Source organism: Heliangelus exortis, chromosome 5 (assembly GCF_036169615.1).
Source record: "Heliangelus exortis chromosome 5, bHelExo1.hap1, whole genome shotgun sequence".
Classification (NCBI taxonomy): Eukaryota; Metazoa; Chordata; class Aves; order Apodiformes; family Trochilidae; genus Heliangelus; species Heliangelus exortis.
In genome coordinates this window covers 22722377-22744662 of record NC_092426.1, presented here as the reverse complement: position 1 = coordinate 22744662, position 22286 = coordinate 22722377, and the positions used below count along the sequence as shown (strand labels likewise).

At 48.5% G+C, this 22286-nt stretch overlaps 1 protein-coding gene across 2 annotated transcripts in view; it reads left to right on the top strand.

Moving 5' to 3' along the window:
• JDP2 (Jun dimerization protein 2) overlaps nt 1-22286 on the top strand; it is a 54617-nt gene that overhangs the window by 19975 nt on the left and 12356 nt on the right. The window contains exon 1 of one of the 2 annotated variants that reach the window (XM_071745963.1): nt 15637-15862. The exons of the other annotated variant lie outside the window; for it this stretch is intronic. The gene's annotated coding sequence lies outside the window, so the exon portion shown is untranslated. Of the gene's footprint in view, nt 1-15636; nt 15863-22286 lie in introns of those variants that run through there. 2 annotated transcript variants of the gene reach the window in all.

Below are 22286 nucleotides of genomic sequence, written 5' to 3'. Positions count from 1 at the left end.
CACTCACAGCCTTCTTGATTGCAAGACCTCCCCTGTTCATTGTGGAAGTGGCCAGCACAGCACAGCCCCCCTGCTTAAGGAAACATCTCTTTTCTGGAAGTGGGGAGCACCATGCAGAGATTGCTTAGTTACTCTCAGCTCTGCTCTTTTTAACATGATTCACCCACTGTTATGGGATCCTTGGGAGGGTGGTAAGGAGAAGCCCAAAGCTGGAGCTAATTAATGTGAATTCAGTGAGCAATACCCTGCACAGCACAGGGAGCATTAAGAATGATGTCAACTAGTGAACTAGGCAATTAGACATGAACTAGGCAATTATCTTTGTGGTTTTTCTCAAATCAAAATGTGGGGAACATGTATGAAGTATTTTCCCTTAGATCTTCATGAAGGGGCTGGTGTGTTGTGCAGAGAACATGTGAAAGCAGGACCTGCAAAGCTGCTTTGACAGGGAGAGCTTTCTCTTTTAGCCAGTTGCTCGTTACTGATGCACAAATGCACGGAGTCTTGCTTTCCCCCTTCTCCAGCACTCTGGACCATGGGTTGGTCTTCTGTCATCTATGATGGATGAGACCAGCATGAAGCTCCCATCCCCCTACTTTCAAAAGAGCCGATGTCATGGACAAGTCAAGAAAGGAGCAAGGCAGATAACAGCCCTTCCCTATGTCTTTCATAAGGTCCCAGAGTGACATATTTCAGCATGGACAACTTGTCTAAAGACTGTTTGAAAAAGAACTGTGTTAATTTGTTCATGCTTGTGAGCATCAGCTTGGGAGCAACCATGGTCCTACCCTTATGGAAACAGAAAGATGGGAGATAGAACTGACTGTGAAAACATTCACCGATATTTGGAGTGCAGCCCAAAGGGCAGAAGTGGGGAGTAAGTCAATCAGGGGGTCTGTGTTACATTATGGCTGCAGGGAAGGTCAGTGTGATTTTCCTCTCCAAGAGGGGAATGAGAGTCATTCTCTGAAGTATTCACCAAATATTGTGATCTGAATTGAGGATACTAGAACTGTTGACAGGCTGGAGAGATAGACTGAACATAGTGCTAACCAGTTTAGCCAAAAGATGACTAAAGTGGGGGAAGCATTGTTGACTCCAAACATCTGTGAAGAGATGGGAATTATGTTAACAAAGGAGAAAATTTAGACTGAGCATCAGGAAAGTACTTTCTAGAAGTGAGCTGTGTCTCCCCAGGGAAGGGGTGGGAGTCCCATATCTGGCAAGATAGGAACAGCAATAACAAGTCTGATTACTTGCCGTGTAACGATAACAAGTAACATAAAATGAGTCTTGATAAAGAGCTAGAGTCCTCTAATAGTAACCAAGTGCACAAGCCAGGGGATGAGCAGGGTGGGACTTGGGGGGTTTCTGATGCTGTCAGTATGCGCCTGGGAGTTCTTCTGACATTCTGGAGCCATAAAGGCTTTTGTTCTCCTCTTCTTTGGAGAAAAGGTAATTTCAATTCCTGGGCCCCTTCTCTGGGGTTTTCCATTTGAAGGAGAAACAGTCTGGTACAATGATGATCAGTTTGTGCTTTATTTGCTGGCAGTGGGATCCCAGAACCCCACACGGATGTTTATTTCCCTTCTATGCTGTTTGGAGTGGAAGGGTGTCCCAACAAAGAATGCAGAAAGGAAATTCATGTTTTGGATGGGGGCTGTTCTGTGGTGTGAGCCAAGGGCTGGAGTGGGGTCTTAAATGGACAATCACATGTGAGAAACACCTCCTCTGAGGTGTGTCTAGGACCCTAGACACCCTGGCCACATGGAATCCTGCCTACAGAGCAGGCAGGGCTGTAATTGAGAAGAGCAATTTGGCCTATGGACCCAAATGAGCCCTGGACACCCACATTATGGGCCAAGCCCTCAGGTTCCTCTGAAGTTGGTCTTGTAGGAGACTAGTAACAATCTTCTATTTATACACTACTCAAAAATATGAGGTTAAGGTCAGGGCTCTTAGTGTTTTAGGACTTTTGGTTTTAGTGAACAATAAGTTGTTGGTTTGCTTTGCTAACTCGGGAGCAAGATGGCAGCATTTTGTCTTCTTTGCAATCTTGAAGCTGTAACACCAGACAAGGGACAGTGAAAATGCAAAAAGAGAACATTCTTCACCTGTGCTCTTGCCCACTTGCTCTGTCGATCATTATCTTCTATGGGGTAGTCATAAGATAAGAGGGAAGATATGAAGATATGACTGAGAGGGTGCTGGGGGAACTGCACCAGTCCTATGCATCACCTGTCCCACCAGTGGAAGAGGAAATGGGTGATTCAGGGCCTGGGAGCACAGTAGGGGCAGGAGAGAGGTGGCAGCTGCTTTACAGGTTCCTGGCTGAGGGTGGCTGAAAGCTTTCCAAAGGGGTCTGTTTCTGTACACCAACAAGCTTTGTGAGCAGTGAAGGAGAGGAGTTCCCAGCCCAGCCTTACAGCAACCACATCACATGGAAATGTCAGACCAGAGGGCTCCTGACGGTGTGAATGTGAGACAGTCAAATGTGGGTAAGAAAGACAAGAAAGGGGCTGGTGTTTGAATTAGCTTTTTTTCCTGGAGCGGTTTTGTCAGAATACATCTGCCCAAGGATTTCTCTACTTAAGCACAAGGGGAAAATAAACTGTAAGGATCAGACACTTTACTAGCCAGATCAGCAAGACAACTGTCCACAGTTATCCCAAAAGAGGCTGTATCATTTTGGAGGCACTTCTCCCGCAGTCCTGCTACCTTCACCTAGTAACCAGACTCCCAGCATGATCCTGCCAGAAACTCATTAAACTTCCATTCAGAGCTTGGGGGAGCTAAGCAGAGAGGGTGAAGAATAGGTGCTAGGTTGGATAGGAATGGCCAGCCTGGGCTGGAGAATCACAGCATGCTTGCTTGGAGATGCATTTGAAAGCTCATGGAAGCTCCTGGTTCCCCCAGGCTCAACCCAACCTGGCCTGGCCCATATGGGATGGCTGCAGACTGTGTGTATAGGGGCTTCCAAGGATGGTTTCAGCTTGTCCTGATGTGCAAGCCATACCTCCTCTTCCTTCACAGCTCTTCCTTAGCTAAAGTCTGTGTTCCTCTTCTTTGTCCTGTGGAGGGTTCAGTTCCCTGTGTCCTTGAGACTCAAAGGACAGAACTAATACCCAATGTCCTTGGGTCCATTTTCCATTGTAAGAACACTCATGAGTCATCCAGTGCAAGCTCAGTACATGGAAATGGATCATATACCACAAGAATAAATGCCAAGAAGAGTGGGACAATGTGGGACAGAGACACCCTGCAATGGCATGTACCTCCAGTGGAAAACTGATGGCCTGCTTTTCTTCCAGGTGCTACAGGTAGATGAAGGGAACCCCAACTGGCAGCATGCGTACCATGTGCAGTATCAAGGAAACCTCATAGTTGCATAAAACCCATTAGTAATGTCACTTGTCACTGTTGCCTGCCTTATGGATGGTCTGGCCGAGAGCTGACCAATTGTCTCATTCCCACTAGCCCAAGGTGACAAGGATACCTAAACCAAGCAAACGTGAATAGCCCTGAGCTCACCTGTACTGAAATGGCTGCCACATCTGACTGCTGAGCTGGTGTGACACTGCTGAGGAATGTCCTGCAGCAGGAGGCCAAATTGATCTTGCCACAGGAAGGGGAACCACAATATCTACAGTGGCCCTGCACATCCTCACCCTTACAGTAAAAGCCAGCCTGTCTCTGCAGCCCACTAATGGGGCAAGCAGAATGTCATGGGGAATGGTCATCCCTCAACCCTCCCCCAACCCCATTGCTAGACCCTGGCCTGCTTTGGAGGCCTGGAACAAAAATGTCTAAGGAATGAATGGAAAGTCCAATGAGGCCGATGCTGTGAATGACTGTGGAGTGCAAATTTCCATCTGTCCCTCCCTAAAGCAGACCTGCTCCGGGCACCATTAGGGCCATGGAGAAGTTAACTGTACAGCTGGGGAGACATCTGCGATTTGGCGAGGGTAGGTTCTTTCCATAGAGGCTGCTCATTCTGCATGACCTAATCTGGTCTGCTACTTCTCTGCACTGTGAGTCACAGTGCGCACGGTCCTTTGGTCACTGCCACAGGCTGCAGAACTTCACAGTGGCCTTTTGCTCTTCCTAGAGAGAATGTATCTCTTTGACTTGGCTGCCATGTGCTGTTTGACACTTTCCATTTATGTGTAATAAGATCACCATGATGTGCAGCAACAGTAGGTTGTAATCCTAAGGTCTTCTCAACAACAAGCAGTATACTAGCTGGCCAGGAGTTGCACTGGTCCAGAATGATGCCATATGAAAAATTTCTCCCAAGCAGCCATTGACAGCTCCTACAAATTGAAGAGCGTGGAGAGGTACAACCATTGGTATGGGGCAACCTGTCTTGTCAAAGTAAAACTTCATAGAGCTGGATGGAGGGGAAAAGAAAACTTGGTATAAAAATAAAGCAGAATCTGATCATTGCAAGGCAATGATTTCTCACCCATGGAAAAGCTGTTGACACCAGTAAACCCAGCCCCTTGACCAGAGGACTCTCTACCTTACCCTGGACTTACTGCAGCAGCTGAGCCTGGAGACTGCGGCTTCTCAAGCTGCAAGCACTGGGCTGTAGGTACCAGATTAGCTCTTTTTATTTCCTTTCAGTTAGTAGGATCCTGCAGAGCTGGGCAGCTGCCAGTCAGTCTGTCAAGAGGCGAACTATTTTGGGAATTTTTATGATGGAACAATATTTTTTTGGTAAACAAACGGAAAGCTGTTAAACAGGGACCTTCACCTCGCAGCTCCCGGTTCAGTTCCCTCACTGCTGCGATGCCACAGTGACTGTACTGTCCGCTCTGCAGAGCTCCCTTCATGGCTCCAGCAGGGGCAAAACAAATAGCAGCTTTTTTTTCCCCTTTTCATGAACTCCTCAACAACAACAAAAAAAGCTCTCCCAAATCAAAAGAAAAAAAAAATTAAGAGAAAGTAATTTTGGTTTAAGCAGCAGAAGTGTTTTCTTGGTGGAATTAACTCCTCACACACCAGAGGGCAAGCTGTATATTGGCTCTGTGTGCTGTGTTATCTGACCGTGCAGCATCTGGCCACATCCCAGGTTGGATTTCCTCTGGACTGATGAAACATGAATCCAACCAGCAGTGACATGGTGCACTAAGTACTAAAGGAAGACTTCCTCTTTTGCAGAGTCTGTTAATAGGAAGCCCTGATGGAGTCACAGAGTGCACAGAGGAAGCTGTTTGTATGGAATAATTGAGCACGGAAAGGAAGAAATCTTTCCCATTCTAAAATGGAGGTACTGCATTTCTCAGAAGAAAAACCCATAAGAGGTCAGTGAGTCCTTCTTGTTTCTCTTAACTAGAATTTGTTTCACTATTCCTATGTACTGGTGGCAGTGGAGAATCCAGTCTCACATGGGATGTTTCTGCCCCAGCCTTTAGGGGAACTAATTGATGGCAAACAATTGGAATGAGCCAAGACATTTGTCCACTCCACACACACTTCACCCCCATCACAGAAGCAGTTTGTGGTTTTCCTTGGTTCCTGGAAAGTCCAGTTCATCTTGTACAACAGTGCTGGCTCACAGAGGCTCTACTGGCAGCACGTTAACTCCGGAGCATGCAGATCACTGAAGTGTCTCTCGGGATGGTGTTCTGCTTCTCTGACCCTTGTTCTACTGACAAACTCATCAAAGACTTGTAGTTTGTCCCACTGAAAACTTGCACTATGGGGTTTTTTTCTTGCCCAATACTGGTTCTGCCTTGGGATGTCTCCTGTAACTCATTAACTGTTCTCACTCTGAGATTCTGCTACTAATGACTTTTTCAGAGGAGTCTTTGCAACAGAGTTGCCTGTGAGCAACTGCACTTTCCTCCTGGCAATATGTCTTCCCTTCTCCATAGGCACTTACAAGCCCTACTCTTCCTCTCTCATCCTCTAGTTTCTCAGGTTTCTTCTGTTTGCTTTTGTAGCCTCAGCAGGTCATTCTGGCACCTTTGTCCCTTACTCTTCTGTTTCATTCTGAGACTTCCTGGGATCCCCCCCATGTCCATTCAAACACGTGACCCTCTATGGGTCTTCAGCACCCTTCCAGGGCAGCTTCCTCACCCTGCTGTTGCTTCTCTTCCTGTCCTCTGCACAGAGTGGCTTTCCTCAGCTCTGTGGTCTGCTCTCTTTCATACAGGAGCAGAACTCATCTGGCCTCACTGTGGGAGTGCCTGTGCTATACATTACTGTTGAGAGTCATGGGAGTGCTGGAAGGACACAGGATGAGCATCTCAGGAACTGCAGCAGTGGTGCTGTGGGAGAGATGCACACCAGTCCTCCACCTGGTGTGTCCTCCTGACATTTAAGGCATCCCCATTCTGCAGCTGGATGTACAGATGCTGAATTACTCAGGTCTTTTGGATACCAAGTCTACATTTTAAACAGACACCTAAGCTGTCAAATCTCTGCTGCTTATCTCCTGTGATTATATCTTATGCTGTGTTATTGGAGTCTCACTCCTTTTTCCTCTTCTTGGTTTTCCTCTCTTCACCCATTAGCTTCCACTCTCTTCATTGCACTCCACATTTTAGCCTCATGAATTGAACTTACATGGTCATAGCTGGTCCATCTGCCCCACAGAGAAAATACTCCATCCCCACTAAGAATCCCAGCTCTCTTCCTTTTTATCTTTTTCTCCCAAAAATCAGTGTTGCTTATACTTACACTTCTGTTCGATCTGATAAGCCTCATTCCTCCACTTAAGACTTCTTCTGCTGCAGTTTTATCCCTCCAGCTTTTATCCACTTCAGTCTCCCTCAGGTTCAGCTGCACTTTGTCTCCTACACCAGCACAGGAGCTATGCTCCAGAAAGGTCACCACACAGGGTGGGGCACAGTCCTACATCAAGTCGTCATGTGCTGCACTTATGCTTACCTTTTGCCTCTATAGGCTTTAGCTTGTAGTTGTCCAGCTCTGTCTTTCATGTCAGGCTGTCAGGGCCAACTTTATGATCCCCTGCTTGGGTGTGAGTAGTTGTCATATGGATGTGCAGCAGAATGCATGGCAGGCATCTCCTGGTCCTCTGTTGTTTATGATACTGCAACTTGTTGCCTTGGAAATAAGTGCTGATTTATCCCAAACGGAGCCCACATTTTCACAGAACAATCAAGCAAGAGGAGCAGATGGTTTCCCCCATCTCTTCTGTTATATTTCCCATTATCTTTGTCTACAGTTGGATTATGAGAATCTATGATTCAGTGCAAGTATCTGTGGCCCAGCTGTATCTACCCATGTAAGCTGAAGAGCCGTGCTTCTGGTAGCAGAAATTATATGCATCATGTCTAGCTTCACTGTTTTGGCTGCTTGCAAACACAGCTTGACCAAAAGCCTATAACAAACTTCTTGGTGACTTCAGTGGTGTCTATAAGTGGTGGACAGAAGGAAGGTTCATTGCCTGTAGTTTCTGTTTCCCAGGGCTTTGTAGTATCTCTCCTTAAGCTTTCAACCCTCTGCAAGCTCATTTTAAAACTTTTTCTGTTGTATTTTGGATAATATATACCTTGTTATTCTTTTCTGCAGCTCTCTAGTGTTGAAGCTCAGCTGCAGTTTGGCAGCAGCTGTGCTAGGTAGGACTCAGGGAACTGGGTGGGGGCTAGGTCTTCATGCAAATATCTTTTTGTTGGAGCAGTTTTCAGAAGAGTTGTTGGTACAGGAGCCCAGGGGGTCCTTGCTCTCGTATGCACTTGGGGAATCAAAGGCTTGTGGGAGCTCCATAGGGCAGAGGAGCCTTCAGGATCTGAAATGGCTGGGGGAATCAACACTTCCAAGCCTGAGATTAATTGCTTTGCAAACAGTTCTGCTTTCATTCCTTGGCATTATTCTTTGTGATTCAATCTGATTTGTTTGAATGCTGTTCTGAGGCTAAATCCTTCCCAGCACTTTGCTGCTTGGGTGCTGTCTTTCATTGTCAGAGCAAGTGGGAATGAGTAAATTTAGGCTGGAGATTAACAGAATATTTCTTCCTTTCACAGCAGTAGGATTCTTGAGCAGCTTCCTAGTGGGAATAGGAAAAGTAAAGCCCTGACTGGTTTAGAGATTGAGCCTGGTTAGTTTATGAAGGGGATTATATAAATGATGCCGTTAGACATGTGGCTGGATTTAGTGATCCAGTATCTCTTCCAGTTCTACCTCGCTGGGAGACAGCTATGTTTAAAATTTGTTTGAAGAAGGGAAAATTATCCTCAAGGTTCAAAAGGTCTGAATTAAGAGTGGAAAAGGGAACAGAAGTGATTGAAAACCTTGGTTCTTGGTTAGCCTTGCCTATCAGCAGGCAGCCTGCAGAGCCAGGGCATGTGAGGAGGTTGGCTTGTGGAAAGAAAAAAAACTCCTGTAGTTTGGCATGGAGATACAGCATGGGAAAGGCCCTGGGGAGGGTAATCATGGGTGATGGGGCAAGGAAGGAGGGCCAAGTGCAGTATTGCGATAGGGAGTGCAGACCCATGAGGTATGGGAGGAGGACAAAGGAAGAGAGTTGCTTTCGTGCAACACACTATATCTGGCTCTGTTTCTTATCACTGAATTTATCCTTTCTGCAATGAGTAACTGACTAAGGCTCCTTGTGCTGCACCATTAATCTGTGGCTTTCCATCAACAGGCAGGTGCTTGTACCCAGGGGACCACCATGCTGACTGCCAGAGATTCCTGGCACTGGGTACTACGGAGTTAAGCAGCCGGGCTGGAGTGTGCAAACAAACAGTGAGACCTGTACTAACAGCCCTGCTTTGTGTTAGTGGGAAGCACAGGCTCCAACTTCTTCCGATTTCTCACCTGTCCAGACTGGTACAGAGAGAAAATGCCTCTTGGAGTTGCAGAGAAAACCACACCTATTTACAGTGGATTCCCCAGGGCCTTCCTGTGGGGTATTAACCCTTCAGCCCACAGTCTCCCTTTGGCATGGAGAATTCCCCGTCATTGCTGAGGAAATCATTGCTCCTCCCTCTGCTGCAGGGATTTCTCCTGTTTGTGGCCCAGAGCACTGGCCCACCCACTCCCTAGAGCAAGTCACTGCTTTCTCTTTCCTCTCCATTTGTAGTTACCTCCATCCTTTTCACAACTGTGCACTGGGGCTTCCTGACCTAGCTTATTCCCCCAGAAAGCAGAACTTGCTCTGCTATGTTTGGGTTGGACCTATGATTGTGTCTCTATGTTTGTCTGAGACCCCACCAAGTTTCCCTGAGATACTAGCTCATCCCTCCCCCTTGAAATGTCCTTGCTCTCTTCAGATTTCTTCCTGGTGTCACTATTTGCTTTCCCTCTTTTCCCTGGTTTCTGAGTTTTCTCGGAAGGAATCCCGTGCTCTGGCCTCCTCAGGCTAGAGTGTTGTGTTGTTGTTTTTCCTTTCGTCGCTATGGGCAGGGATTTTGAATACTGAGCCAAGGAGAGGGAGGGAAGAAGGGAGGCAGTGAAAGAAGGAACAAGTACAAGGGGAGGGATGAAGCAAGTCAAGAAAATGAGAAAGCAGTGTGCAGGGGAGTGGGGTAAGGGAGGAATGGCGAAGGAATCAAATGGGGAAGGAGGACAGGGAGCATTGCTGAGAGAGTTTTGGATAAATATCAAGGATGTATTTTTTAATTGGTTCTTTTATTAATAACACTATTGCAGCAGACAGCAATATGCAGAGGAAGGCCTCCCCTCCTCCCCATCTGCTTAGGACACAAGGCATGACAGGTTATGCAAGGCAAAGAGATCCTTCAGAAAATGAACATCCAAGACTAGATCAGCCAGTAGGAGCCCAGGCTGCAGCAGGGAAAATGTTAGATGGGAATTTAGTGAGTAAGGGGAGAATGTGAAGCAAAAAGACCCCAAAAAAAATTATAGGACCTTCTTTTAGTCTGTTGAAAGTAGGAAGCCTGGGAGAGGGCTGACAGGTATTCTAAGAACACGGAAGTAAAACAGCTAAGGAAGCTTAGGGTACTGCAGAGAAGCTAGGTAATTTCTATACTACAAAGGATAAAAAAACAACTCCCCTTAATACTGAAGCTCAGCTGCTACAGACAAGGCACTCTCAGACAGTAAGAACTTCTAAAAGCAAAGGCTGCCATCTTAGAAAAAGACAGTCCCCAGGACTGAGAATTAGCACCTCAGGAGCAGAGAGCTAGAGACCTGCAGATGTGTGCAAAAATAAGAGAGGGCAGGGAGAGCTGAGGAATTGCAGACAGGGGTCTTATTTCAATCCCAGGTAAATATCTGGGATGCTTGTTAAGGACTTGCATGTCCCCTCTACAAACCCAGCTGATCTGCTATGCAAGAAATCTGCAGCTTACTTCCCTCTGCAAAAGAAAATCATGCTCCTGGAGCAGCTAGAAGTTATGGAGTGTTTCCTACTGTAGGAAATAACAGGGCGTGGATTTTCAAAAATCTGGGAGCAGTGTCTTTCACAGAAAGTTCTTGACAAGGCTAAGTGGCCAAGAGGCAGTTTGTGCTGGCATGCTGAAATTCTGCAAAGAAGTAGAAGCCAAAGGCTTTGAAGGCTCAGAGGTGTTCATCTCTGGGAGCCATGCAGGAGAATGGAAACTGATCCAGAGAATATTGTAATGCCACTGCTTGAGTCTGGGATAGACCTTCAGCTGGAATATTCTGTGTGCTTCTCAGCACTGTTGCTGAGGAACAGAAGGGAGATACAGGCAGATAAAGTTACAAAAAGGATGAAGCTCCTTCCACATGAGCAGGGATTACAAGGAGTGCAATGTCTCAGTTTACAGAGAAGATAAATGGGGAAGGGATCTGAATTAGATAGGACTATAACTTTTTTAGGGAAGACTTATGTATTTCCAAGTTTAAGCCATTGCCTAACTGACAAAGATAAGAAATAAATTACTCTCTGGAGAGATTATTCCACAACTGTCCAACATCAGGATTATTTAACTTACAGATCCAGCACTGTAAGGGACAAGGTCTTGCACTGCATTTGCCATCCCACATATCTAATTGGTCATGTTTTAATAAACAAGCAGCTTGGGGATCAATCAGCCCTTCAGCCTGTATTCATCAGGGTATGTCAGACTGCTGTGGTGGTGACAGCTCTGTCCTCAGCACTGCCACCCTCCCAGACCCAGCTGCTTTCCCCCAGTGACTCAGGGACAATTTATCATCCCCTCACTCCTACTCTTTGTGCAATTTGTCTCCCCAGGCAAATTCTGCAAAATGACTGAAAGTAACTCCTTTAAGGAAAAATCAGACTAGAAATGAGGTAGGGTTGCATGAAGGGAACAGCTAAATCAGAACTGAGCTGTGGCCAGTGGGGATGGTGTGACATTCAGCCAGAGATGGCCTAAGGGCAGCTACGTCTTGACTTGCATCACAGCCACCCCTCCCTCCCCTGCAGGCTGAAGCTCTTTCTTGCTGTAGATAGGTACTGTCATCTGACTTAGCGGAGTTTGAACATTCAGGTCCTAGGCTGGGTGGCTTTCAGGGAGTGGTTTTCAGTATAGACCATCGGAATTGCAGATGATCCGAGTACTGAAGGCAAAGATCAGGAAAAAAGGGAGTCAATTCATGAGTATTTCAGTAATTTAAGTGGATGAGTGGTATGAAAAGCACCATTTTGTGTAGCAAATGTTAGATGACAAGAACGGGAGCAAGGAGCCTGAGCCACAGCATGGATCTCTGCACCTCAGTGGGTGGGAGGGGAATCATTAGCCCTGTCACCCTTCACGGGGGAGCAGTTTGGGAAGGAATTTTACATGAAGGAGCTCAGTGTGGCTTTGTGTCTGCCAGGCATGTCCCACATGCACATTTTTGTGCTAGTCAGCCCTGGAAAGGTTACAGAAAGGAGAGACATTAATTAATATTAAGCACGTAAAAAAACTATGCTTGGACATGCAGCAGAAATGTTTAGGTCTAGTGTATCATTTGCTTTCCTGGCGAAGAATGTCCTGGAGAGGTTACTGTGGGCCCATCTCCACTGAGGGTGGCCTCAGGAAGGTGTATATAGGACAAGCAAAGGACTGTCATTGATGGGGTCTTCAACATGCTTTCAGTTTGATTGGGGGACATGGTATGTTAAATGTCAGAAACGCTCAGTAGCCTTGTCAGCACCATAGCTATTATCACTGTGCCATGGTCAGGGCTGTAACATCAAGAGTGATGCTGAGAAACCTGGCAAGATGGACCTATACTGACTTTGCCTCCCCTGACCACCTCTAGAGACATGGGCCTGCCCCAGGCAGCATCCATTCCTGCTGTGAGAGGGCCACCAAACAATCCAGGAGAGAGGGGTGAGAAGGACAAGGAGGGCTGCTGTGCCTTCATGTGGCATCCTGGCCTAGACCTAAACACAGCTGATCAGCCACATAGTTCATGCACGTGATGAAGGCAGAGAAATGCTTGCTGGCAGAGGAAAAGTAAAGACTTTTCCCAAGGACTAAGAGCAACTGCTTTGCAATCAAATTCCCGTGCTGGTACATCTCTGTTTTGTTCTAGAGTTCACTCTGTTCCTGATAATGCTCTGGCTCCATGTTTTGTTGCAGGGACTGTGTTTCCCTATCCAAGAGCCTTCATCTTCCACACACTTTATTTTGGACAAAAATATGCAAATCACCCCTTTCATCTGAGAAGAAAGACATCTTCCACGTGGTGTGGTATGGACAGCCTTTTACATTCTGTGTTGTGGAACTTCTGCTTTTTTTTCAACTGCTCTTGTCTCCATTGCAGATGCTGCCATTCCCACTTGGTTAATTTGTCTTTGTCAGCACATGTTTCCACAGCAGTGGCAAGACTGACAGGCCCTGGAAGGGGCAGTCATGTTTACCCAACCACTCTGCATCCTTGTGTGGGCAGTCTGCTGTTGGTGACTTTTCTGTTCACTTTCACCCACTGAAGCCACAAATTCTCAATGAATTCTTATGTCTTTTGTAGCCCAAATGAAACTATCTGAAAAGTAAACATGCTTGGTGTTTACATGAGGCAAAACCCAGCTTGGGAAAGGAACAGTTCAAGTACAGGCGGCTGGAAGAACCAGGAAAATTCCCCTGTGAGACAAGAGTTCCCAACTCAAGAGAGAATGATGCAAGTTTGTCCCTTTAACTGTGTGCGTAAACACTGTCCCAAACAAGGATGCTTCCCTGGAACTAGCTCTTCAATAGTCAAGTTAAACGAGTCACAGTTAGTACTAACTTGGATTATCATAATAATGGAGGCTCATCTGCCCCCAGGACCTGCAGAGGGGAAGCAGGGGAGGAAGCACTTACAGGCTGAAGGTAGGGATTCAGCTATACCCTCTTGTCCCTGCTTCTGGGACCTCATTATCAGAGTCTGGGTACACAGCTTTGAAATCAGTGCCCTACAGCATGCTGTGAGTGCTGGTCATATAGACTGGTAGGAGTGGGATTCCTGCTCCTGTGAAGTACTTGAGACTGGGGCCGTAGATGTCTATGTTGCAATGAGATCTCCCAGCTCTGCCCACTGGAGAAAGGGAAATGAAAAAGGGAAAAACAGTGGAAGACAGAGCAGGGAGAACTCTCTTTCTTCCAGACACCAGTGGAGAAGTGGAAATAGCACTTTTCCACCTTCCCCAGGTCAGGGAAGGCTGCAGGAGGAACCACATTGTGGGGTTGCTTTCCTGGACCTTGCTCAGTCAGGTGATCAGCCTCCTCTAAACTCTCCCTGATTTTCTTCTCCTTTCCCTCAGAAAGGAGCAGTTGCAAGAGAGCTGCCATGCCCTGAAGGCAACTTGTGAATTGCTACAGCGAGATTATTTGTCAGCCACATTGGGATCACTCCAGTTGAAGGCACTAGAAAAATCAGTCCTATCTGATTCAGGAAAGTGAAGGAATGCATATGTGAAAGTACATATCAGCTTGTACCTCTCCCTTCCCCCTGAGATAAGGTGCCAAGATTGAAGAAATATTGGGGTCGTATAAAAAGGTGTATAGAAAGTATTCTGCCTCTCTGAAAAACAAAGAGAATAAAGAACAGCAGCATGAGGAGAGTAGGAATGAGGATACATATGCAGTGACCTGCCAAGCCATGCTCTTTCCTATTTCTGTAGAACAACTCAGGCAAAGTATGTCCTATGTTGAATGCAGCATTTCTGGTCCCATGTTCCTGCTCAGTCCCAGCTCCCTACCTGAATTCTCTTTGTTTTGCTGAAACACAGATGAAGAAGACAAAGCTGGAGGTACTGGTGGTGGGACCTTGTGGATGATGAATAGTGTGAATTCATCAGTGGTGAAAAGAAATTAAATTGGTGAATGCTGAAAAGAAACAAGGACTGGCAAGCCAGGAGAATTAAAACAAAGTAGGGTGGATGGTGCCTCTCTGTGCAGGTGGGTGGTAGGGAGGATAAGGTGAAGAGATGACAGTATCGTTCAGCTCCATGGCAAACAGGGTCCAGGGGTGTGCAAGAGGTCTCAGAGAAATTTGCTGGGTGTGAATCCTCACTGTGGTTTGTCCTGGTTGAGAGATTCATCTCATCCCTTTTCCCATTTGCTTTGGGCATAGGCTCAGGCAGAAGGAACCAGGCAGTGCCACTCAGCTCAGTGCTTTTAATAACCACTGTAGGTTTGTTTGCTTGGTGTTTTTTGTTTGTTTGTGTTTTGTTTGAACAATAGTTATGGAGTATACTGTACCTGTGGCAGGTCCAGTGTGGCCCTTTGGCTGTGCAGAGCTTTGCTTTCCAGAACAGTTTGGCAGATGCAGGTAGGAAGAGGCCAATGTTAGAGAGAAAGAGGAAGGAGACAATTCAAATCCATTCAAATAAGTTATGAGGAACGCCCCAGTCGGCCATCTGCTCCCCCATCTCCACCTGACATGCTGCTGAAGCATGGGATACCATGAGTGTGCCTGTGCCTTGGGCAATGTTGCTCCTGGAACATCCCAGTGACATTAAGGGAAAAAGACCAAAGCAGCTGGGTAGGGGGCCTTGAACCCCTCTGCTTTCTCCTGGATCCTCTCCATCCCGAAATGCTGGCAGAGTTAGAGCTGAAAGACCTTGATCCGTTTATGGGGACTGTGGACCATGAGCAGGCCGGGCTGGAGTAGGATGAGATGAGAAGGAGCTTGCTTTCCACGGGGCAGAGGGGTTGTCCGGCAGCCCTCCCTGCCCTTGAGGCTTTGCTGCCCCGGGTAAAGTGGGGTTGGCGCTGGAGAACCCTGGACGCTCTCTGGTCTTACTCCCAGGCGCAGGTCTGAGGAGCGGGGGGCTGCGGGCTGGCTCGGGCAGGGCTGCGGTGGCTCCAGGCCAGGTGGCCGGGGCTGCTCGGGATCCGGTCCTGGCGGAGGACGGAAGGCGGGGGGAAGCGCACCCTGTCGGAGTGTGCGGGGTGCCCGGGCTCCGTGGTGCGGAGAGTCCAGATGGTGCCGGGTTGAGCCGGGGCTGCCGACTGCGATAGCACAAGGGTGTCAAGGAGCGGTGGGTTCTGAGTCCCGGAGTGCAGGATGGGGGGCTGTGGGCTGCCGGGCTATGGGGTGCGGGCTGCCGGGCTATGGGGGGGACAGGATGCGGGGTGCTGGGTGCGGGATGTCGGGGTGCCGGTGCCCCGGCTGGTCCCACCCCTGCGCGGCGCTCCCCGCCCCGCGGACCCGCTCCCCCGCCCTCCCTGACGTGTGGCGCTGGCAGCCCGGCCGGTTCCGCATTCCCGACCCCTCCCCGCAGCCCGGGGCCGCTATATAACCGGGGCTGATGCAACCCACCCCGCCGCCCGCCACAGCCTGCGGGAGGCGCGCAGCGGGGCGGCGGGGGGCGGCGGGCCGAGGCACCCACATCGGCACCCGGCGGGGCCCGGGGCAGCGCCGCGCAGCCGGGCGGCGGCGGAGGCGGCAGCGGGGCTGAGCCCGCAGCCCGCTCCCAGCCCCTGCGGCCGGGCCCCGCGGGCACCCCGGCAGCCCGGTCCCCTGCACGGTGGGTGCGGGCGCGGGCGGGGGAAGCGTCGGGCGGGCCGGGATTGCGGCAGGGGGCTGACGGGGGAGGGGGCGGCTGTGGGGGCCGCACGTAGGAGCATCCAGGCACCCCGCGGCGGCGGGGCAGGGTGCTGCCCTCCGGGCCGGGAGGGGGCCCGGCTGCCAGCGGTCGGGGACAGCACGGAGGTGTGGGGGGACTCCGAGGGTGTGAGGGGGGGGTGTATAGAGCCGCACAGGCGGCTCGAAGCAGGGCGGGCTACTCCCGCACCCAGCCATGCGTGGGGGCTCGGGCTGCTTCTCGGGGGGGCTGGCACTGGGCTGCTGCCCCCGCGCCGATCCGCTGCAGGGGGCGGTGAGAAGCGGCCTTTCCCCGCCTTCGGGTGCCCTCCTCGCCGCCGCTTCACCTGTCGGCCGGGCACGCAGGTGAGGGGCCGAGCCCCCTCCGGCCCCCGTGTTCATGCCGCGGGGAGGGCGGGCCGACCGGTGAGCCGTGCCTCCAGCCCGCGGGGCCCTGGGGGGTAAAGGGGCCCTGGAGGGTCCCCCGACGCTCCGTCCCAAGTCCGCTTTAGCAGTCAGGCATGGAGTTGAATGGAAGTTACATTCCTTTGCACAGTCTGCACTGGGAGGCACTTTTCTTTTTTCCATGTGAGGCAAATAGGCTTGAGAGCAAATTGGGGGAAAGGGAGAAATACCAAGAGAGCAAGAGCCACGTTATGTTTCCATTTTCCTTTAATGAAGGCCCTATGGAGGTGTATTTGAAAACACAGGGTCTCCTATGCCTTCAAGGAGGGTGAGAACACTGTGCTGGCTGGTTCCAGGGCCATATGCAGCGTATGGTGGCCAATGAAACGGGGCCTGGCTCGTTCTCTTGCTTGTCTTGGCAGCCTGCTCCATGGCTTGTATTACCAGCCCTGGAACACAACCACTGCCAAACTGTGTGTGTGTGTGTGCGCGCGCGTGTGTGTTTGGACTCGGAGAGCTCAGCAGAAACAAATGCTTCTGCCCCTCAGACAAGGATTTTTTAGCTAATTTTGAGAAAACTTGCATGAAAAACTCTATCTTGAGGCTATTGCCAGAGTCTGCAGTGGGAATTTGCTGTTAAGTGCATGCGTGAGGACATCTGGGAATGCCAGTCATTGGAGTTTCATAGATTCTTTCTGTAACCCTAGTGATTTAAAACAACGAAAACTTTCCCATCTGGGGGATGAGTGGGTGGGTGCAGGAGCCGCCGTCCAAACTGTCCCTGTGTCAAGTACCGATTGGTTGTGCCTTGTACCTGGGGTGTGGGGGACTAACAAGATCTACTGAGAATTAATGTGTGCATTGCTACCTTTTTCTCCTTGCTGAGACTCCTATGGATGCTTCTCCTCCCACTTTGCAGCTCAGCATTGAGTGTTTCCCTCCTTACAGGGTGTAAGGTCTCTGTGCTGCAGCTATGCCAAGGAAGAGTAGCTACTCCTTCATACCTCTTGCCTTCTCCTCTCCTCTCCATCTGAGCAGTGGTTGTTACTGGGCTGCTAAAACACAGGCAGCGATGAGCACCTGCTCTACAGTCTTCTTCCCCATGCTAGTGTTTGTTACTTAAGCTGCATTGCCTGGGCCAGGTACTTGGCAGCACACAGAGTCTTGAGTGTGAAGCTGTTGATAGGTTCTTTTCACTGCAGTAAGCTGTTCCCAGTGGGCCCGGCCCCAAGAGCAAGGGAGGCAGAACTGTGGTGTGTGGCACAGACCCCTTGCCAGCCGCCATGGGTCCTGCAGTGTCAGTGCAGCAAGGAGGGGGGAAGGCAAACCTGATGCCATCAGTCTTTGGCTGCTTGCATGGATTTCTCAGTTGCTTGGACTGTCCAGAGTGTCAGCTGAAGCAGTGCAGTGTTTTAACATGCCGCCAGGGAGCTGTGGGTCCATATGGGCCTCTCAGCTGAACAGGGGGATTGCAAAGTAGGCAGGGCTGGTCTTGATATGGATTAGAGGTCTTTGTTGATGATCCTGGCATTCAGGGAATCATTTTGAGGGGTTTGCAGGAGGGGGCCTCTCATCTCCAACACTGTCCTTGGCCCCTAGGGCAGAGGTCTGTGCTGGAGTAGAGTTGTCTTCTTGAAGATTCCAGCCCTGACCACATGGAGTTATGGAAGGTCCTGGGGGATTTCAACAAGTCAGTTAACCTCAATGTCTGAGCTCAAACCAGAATATTCCTTCCTCCTCAAATCCTTCTGAGCTGCTTCTGGCAGAAATAGGATAGCTTTTACCTCCCTGCTCTGTACTGCTGTCCAGTGGTTGGCCACAAATAGTTAATTGCATTTTTTTATAGTAATAGTAAAAATTGCATTTTTTTTCTGTTATTGCTGTTGATTATGGCAATAGAGGAGCCTTGCTCAGCTAGGTGCTGTAGGAAACCCTGCTGTCACAGGTTGCTTACAAGTCAATCGCTGCAATGCAGTGGTAGGGGCAGTGTAACGCTGAGCTAGAGCTTTTTACTACCCTGTGCAGGTATGGAGGAAAATGCTCAGGGAAAAGACTGTGAGCTGACTGCTTTGCTAATGGCAAAGAGGGAAGGGATATTTCTAAAGCTGAGGACTGGAGGACCAGTATCCTCCCTCCTCAACAATGGGGCTAAGGAGTCAAAGCATCACACAGGCAGGTGTGGGGGCTTGATGGTGGGACTCAGTTGGATGAGGGTCTGCAAAACTGCACAAAAACTCCTGCTGAGGACAGGCTGTCTGCTCTGACTGCCCCATGGGTACAGTGTAGGGAGCTGCATACCTTCCTGATGGGGAAGAGGGAGGCATCAAGGCTCTCTGCAGTCCTGTTTTCAGAAAGCTTTTAATAGCCTTCTGTCTGTGAATGACTCGAATGTTCCTCCTACCATCTGTGTGGAACTAGATGTGCAGGACTGAGCCAGACAGTTCCCACTCACAAAATGGGTTTAAACGTCCATCTCCTGGTGAACTGTCGTTCACAGCTCCTTCTTTCTTCTCTTTGACACTGTGGCCCTTCAGTCCACTCACTTGGGCATTTGGTCTGGAACACTGAATGTATGGGTGTTCACAAACCCTTCAGCTCTTCTCCCACCACATGGGGTTACCCATGAGAGGAAAGGAACAGCAAGGGTAGCAGCTGGGGGTGTCTGTGGGGAGGGGTACAGATACTTCTTTGGCCTTGCAAACCGAGGGCCTGGTTGTAAGAGCTCTTGGGATGGAACTGGAGGTCATGAGGTACTACAGTGTCTAGTGTACTGAGGTGGTATGCTGCAGCTCAATGCACTTCGTAAGCCATGCTGTGATTAGGCCTTAAACTGATTGTTAAAGAAAGTGGAATTTCCCTGATGCCACAGTACAGTAAGTAATGTTGGGTCCTTCGTGAAGGACAGTCATGCACAGTTCTGTCTCAGTGGGTGTCACTGCTGCTTTTCAATACACTGCAGGTGTTTGGTTCCTTGGCATCAATAGGTTCAGCAGATGAATGAATGAATGCACAGACACAGTTTTTAAAGTCCAAGTTTACCAGCACTGTTGTATGGGTATCTGAAAAAAGTGATTACAACCACAGGGGTTGGCTGCTGCTCTGTTCTGATGGTTGGCAAAAAATATTGACACTGACCAGCATGGCTTTTGGCACTTCCAGCAAAAGTTACTGCTTTTAACAATAGGCACCAGAAGAGGCTGGACAGGAGATGGGGTCATTTGCTGTAAGGTACTACTTGAAACTTGGATGCATCTAGAGCAGATAGCAGTTGTGTGGGAATGGGAGAGTATTGGATTTTAGACAATAGAAGAAAACTGTAATTAAGTGGCTAGGTACTTGTGGCACTGGAAGTATGGGGCAGTGGCTTTCTGCCTTCAGATTCATTGTGTTTAACTTGGCACTTGCTTGGGGCTGAACCTTGACATGGAGGAAGGTTTGTAGGCTCCAGTGAGCCTCAGCACCCTATGGTTTCCCCAGCCAGAAGAGTCCAGATGGAAAAAAGCAAGTGACTGTTTCAGAGAAGGAGTGATAGCCAACTGCCCTGTCTTTGTTTAGGAAGTTACATTCTTGGGGCATGAGAAGTTGGGCATGTCAGGAAAGGGCTTTCATATAAATCATCCCTCTGCCTACAGAAGGAACCAGAAAGATGCAACCCATGACATACAGGCTGAGTGACCTTGACAGCCAGAAGCTAAAAAAAAGTAAAACTTACAATAAAGCCTTAGTAAAATCTAAGGAACCAGAAATTGCTTTTTGTGGATGGTAGCACTGCTTCTGATCTCCACAGCAGAATTCTTGCCTTTTGGCCAGCAGCAGATGAAAGGCCAATTGCTGTGACTTAGGTGCTCCAAGACAGTACATACAAATGGTGGTAGTTATGTTAAGTGCTAACTCACTGAAGAGATCAAAGATTACTTGTATGGTGACTTGCAGACTTTGGCCACTGACAAGTAATGGCAGGCACCCAGGCTGAGCCTGAAGTGAAAAAACAACAGGCCAGCATGGCCTGGGTTCTGTAGGCAGCCTGGAGAAGGGCTGGTAGGACAGACTTTGCCTTAGCACAGCACTTAACATGGGCAAAAGAGAAACATGCTGGTATTTACAGAGTGTCAGAATCTGCTGGCTGGCAATATTAGGTGCTAGACTGGCTCTCTAAGCATCAGAAATGTACTTGGATCAGCCACTGCAGATGTCACAGCATGTAAAATAGCTTGCGTTGGAAGAAACGCATGATTTATAGACAGCAAAACTGAATATAAGGTTGCAAACAGCCCTTACTCTCGCCAAGGAAGCTGACAGCAGAGATAAGACAGTATGGGCAATTTAAGTTGAAGTGTGACTTTCAGAGCCTGCTTTGGGAGGTCATGGTCCTCTCAGCACGATGATGCTGTTGACGCAGCAGCAGCAACTACATTGGGTTTATAAAGTAGTGAAGGGCACCTCTGGATGAGTGAGGATGCATAGGATGGTGCTGGAACAGTGGATATTAACTAAGGCAGTTTCTGCACAGGGAAATGGATGTATGATTTCCACACAGATGGGCATTCCTGTGCAAGTTTTAGTCTGTGGGTAAGAATACCACTGAAGAGGTGGCAGGAGAGGTGTGAATGCAGGCTTGCAACTGGAGTACAAGCTTTCAGGGACACTGGGTTACCTGGATTATGCCTCCACATGTTAGATTTATGCTGTAACTGCTGTGCAAACATCAGCTCTTAAAAAACAACCAAACAAAAAAACCCCACACCACCACCACCCAACAAAACCCAAACAAAAAGAGTCCTCAGAAAAGCAGCAGCAAAATCAGTATGGGAAGGAAAAAAAAAACAACAAACACAACAAACAATCCCCCAGAAAAAGAAAAAAGCAAACAACAAGGTAATGAAGCTTAGAACTGCTGGAGAAAGCAGTGTCACTAAAGAAGCTGAGTAAGTGTTTGGGACCATAACAACTTGGTAAAGCTTCTTCCCACTAGGTTGTGGGCTCCAGAAGTTAACAGACCTTTGCAATAGGAGAAAAGCTGTGAGCAATGAGCACTGCCTTTAAGAAATATTAAATCAACCATTGTCACAGTCTCACTGTAAGGACATGATTGAGGAGCAAAGCACAGAAACATGTCACTGGTGGGAACGATGCAGCAAAAGCAAGGTGAGCAAAGGAAGCGTGCTGTTGTCAGCTTTTTGGGGATGAGAGTGCTGATAAAATAACTGAGCTTGACTGAGACCATAACAAGAACAATGTCAAATCGAAAGTGACTACAGTAATTAGGAGGGTTTGCAAACATTTCAGCAAGAGGTCAAGTGCTGTGTTGCAGCATTTTAACCAGCACAAGGGGAGTGTAGAAGCAAAGCTAAGGAAAAACAAACTGCATTTTGATACATTAAATCATGTGTTGACCACATATTGCTGTAAAGATAATTGAAGAGAGCACTGAATGACATAAACTCTCATAGCTGATCTGAAGTTTTAAGAAAGCCTTTTTTGTCTCCTGGTTAACTCTGGAGCATCTTGATGTCGTGGCATGAAATGATGAATAGCATCAGTGCAGAAGGCACAGCTATGGTGAATTTAAACTTGAGCAGCTGGCATCATGCAGATCCCAGTGTCAGATGTAAGACTGCACATTTTCTTTCCCCTTGCTGCTTTGCTTTGCTTTGCTTTGCTTTGCTGTTGGCTTCATTATGTGGAAAAGCGTAGCTGATACAATGCAGGAATTGTGTGGTTCAGCCGCAGGACACCAGAAAGCCAGGTTTTACTGAAGACACAAAGTTTTGCAGCTCATGTAAGGAGACATTGGCTGCCTGGCACTGAGCAAAAAACACTGGGCTAGCAATCAGTTATGAAGAAAAAAATCCAGTAAGAATCCCAGCTGAAGCACTGTGTTAAAAAGGGAAGGAATATAGAGGTGAGTTGGTTTATGTGCCTCAGAAATAACAAGCACTGCAAGGGAATATCCAGAGGAGTTA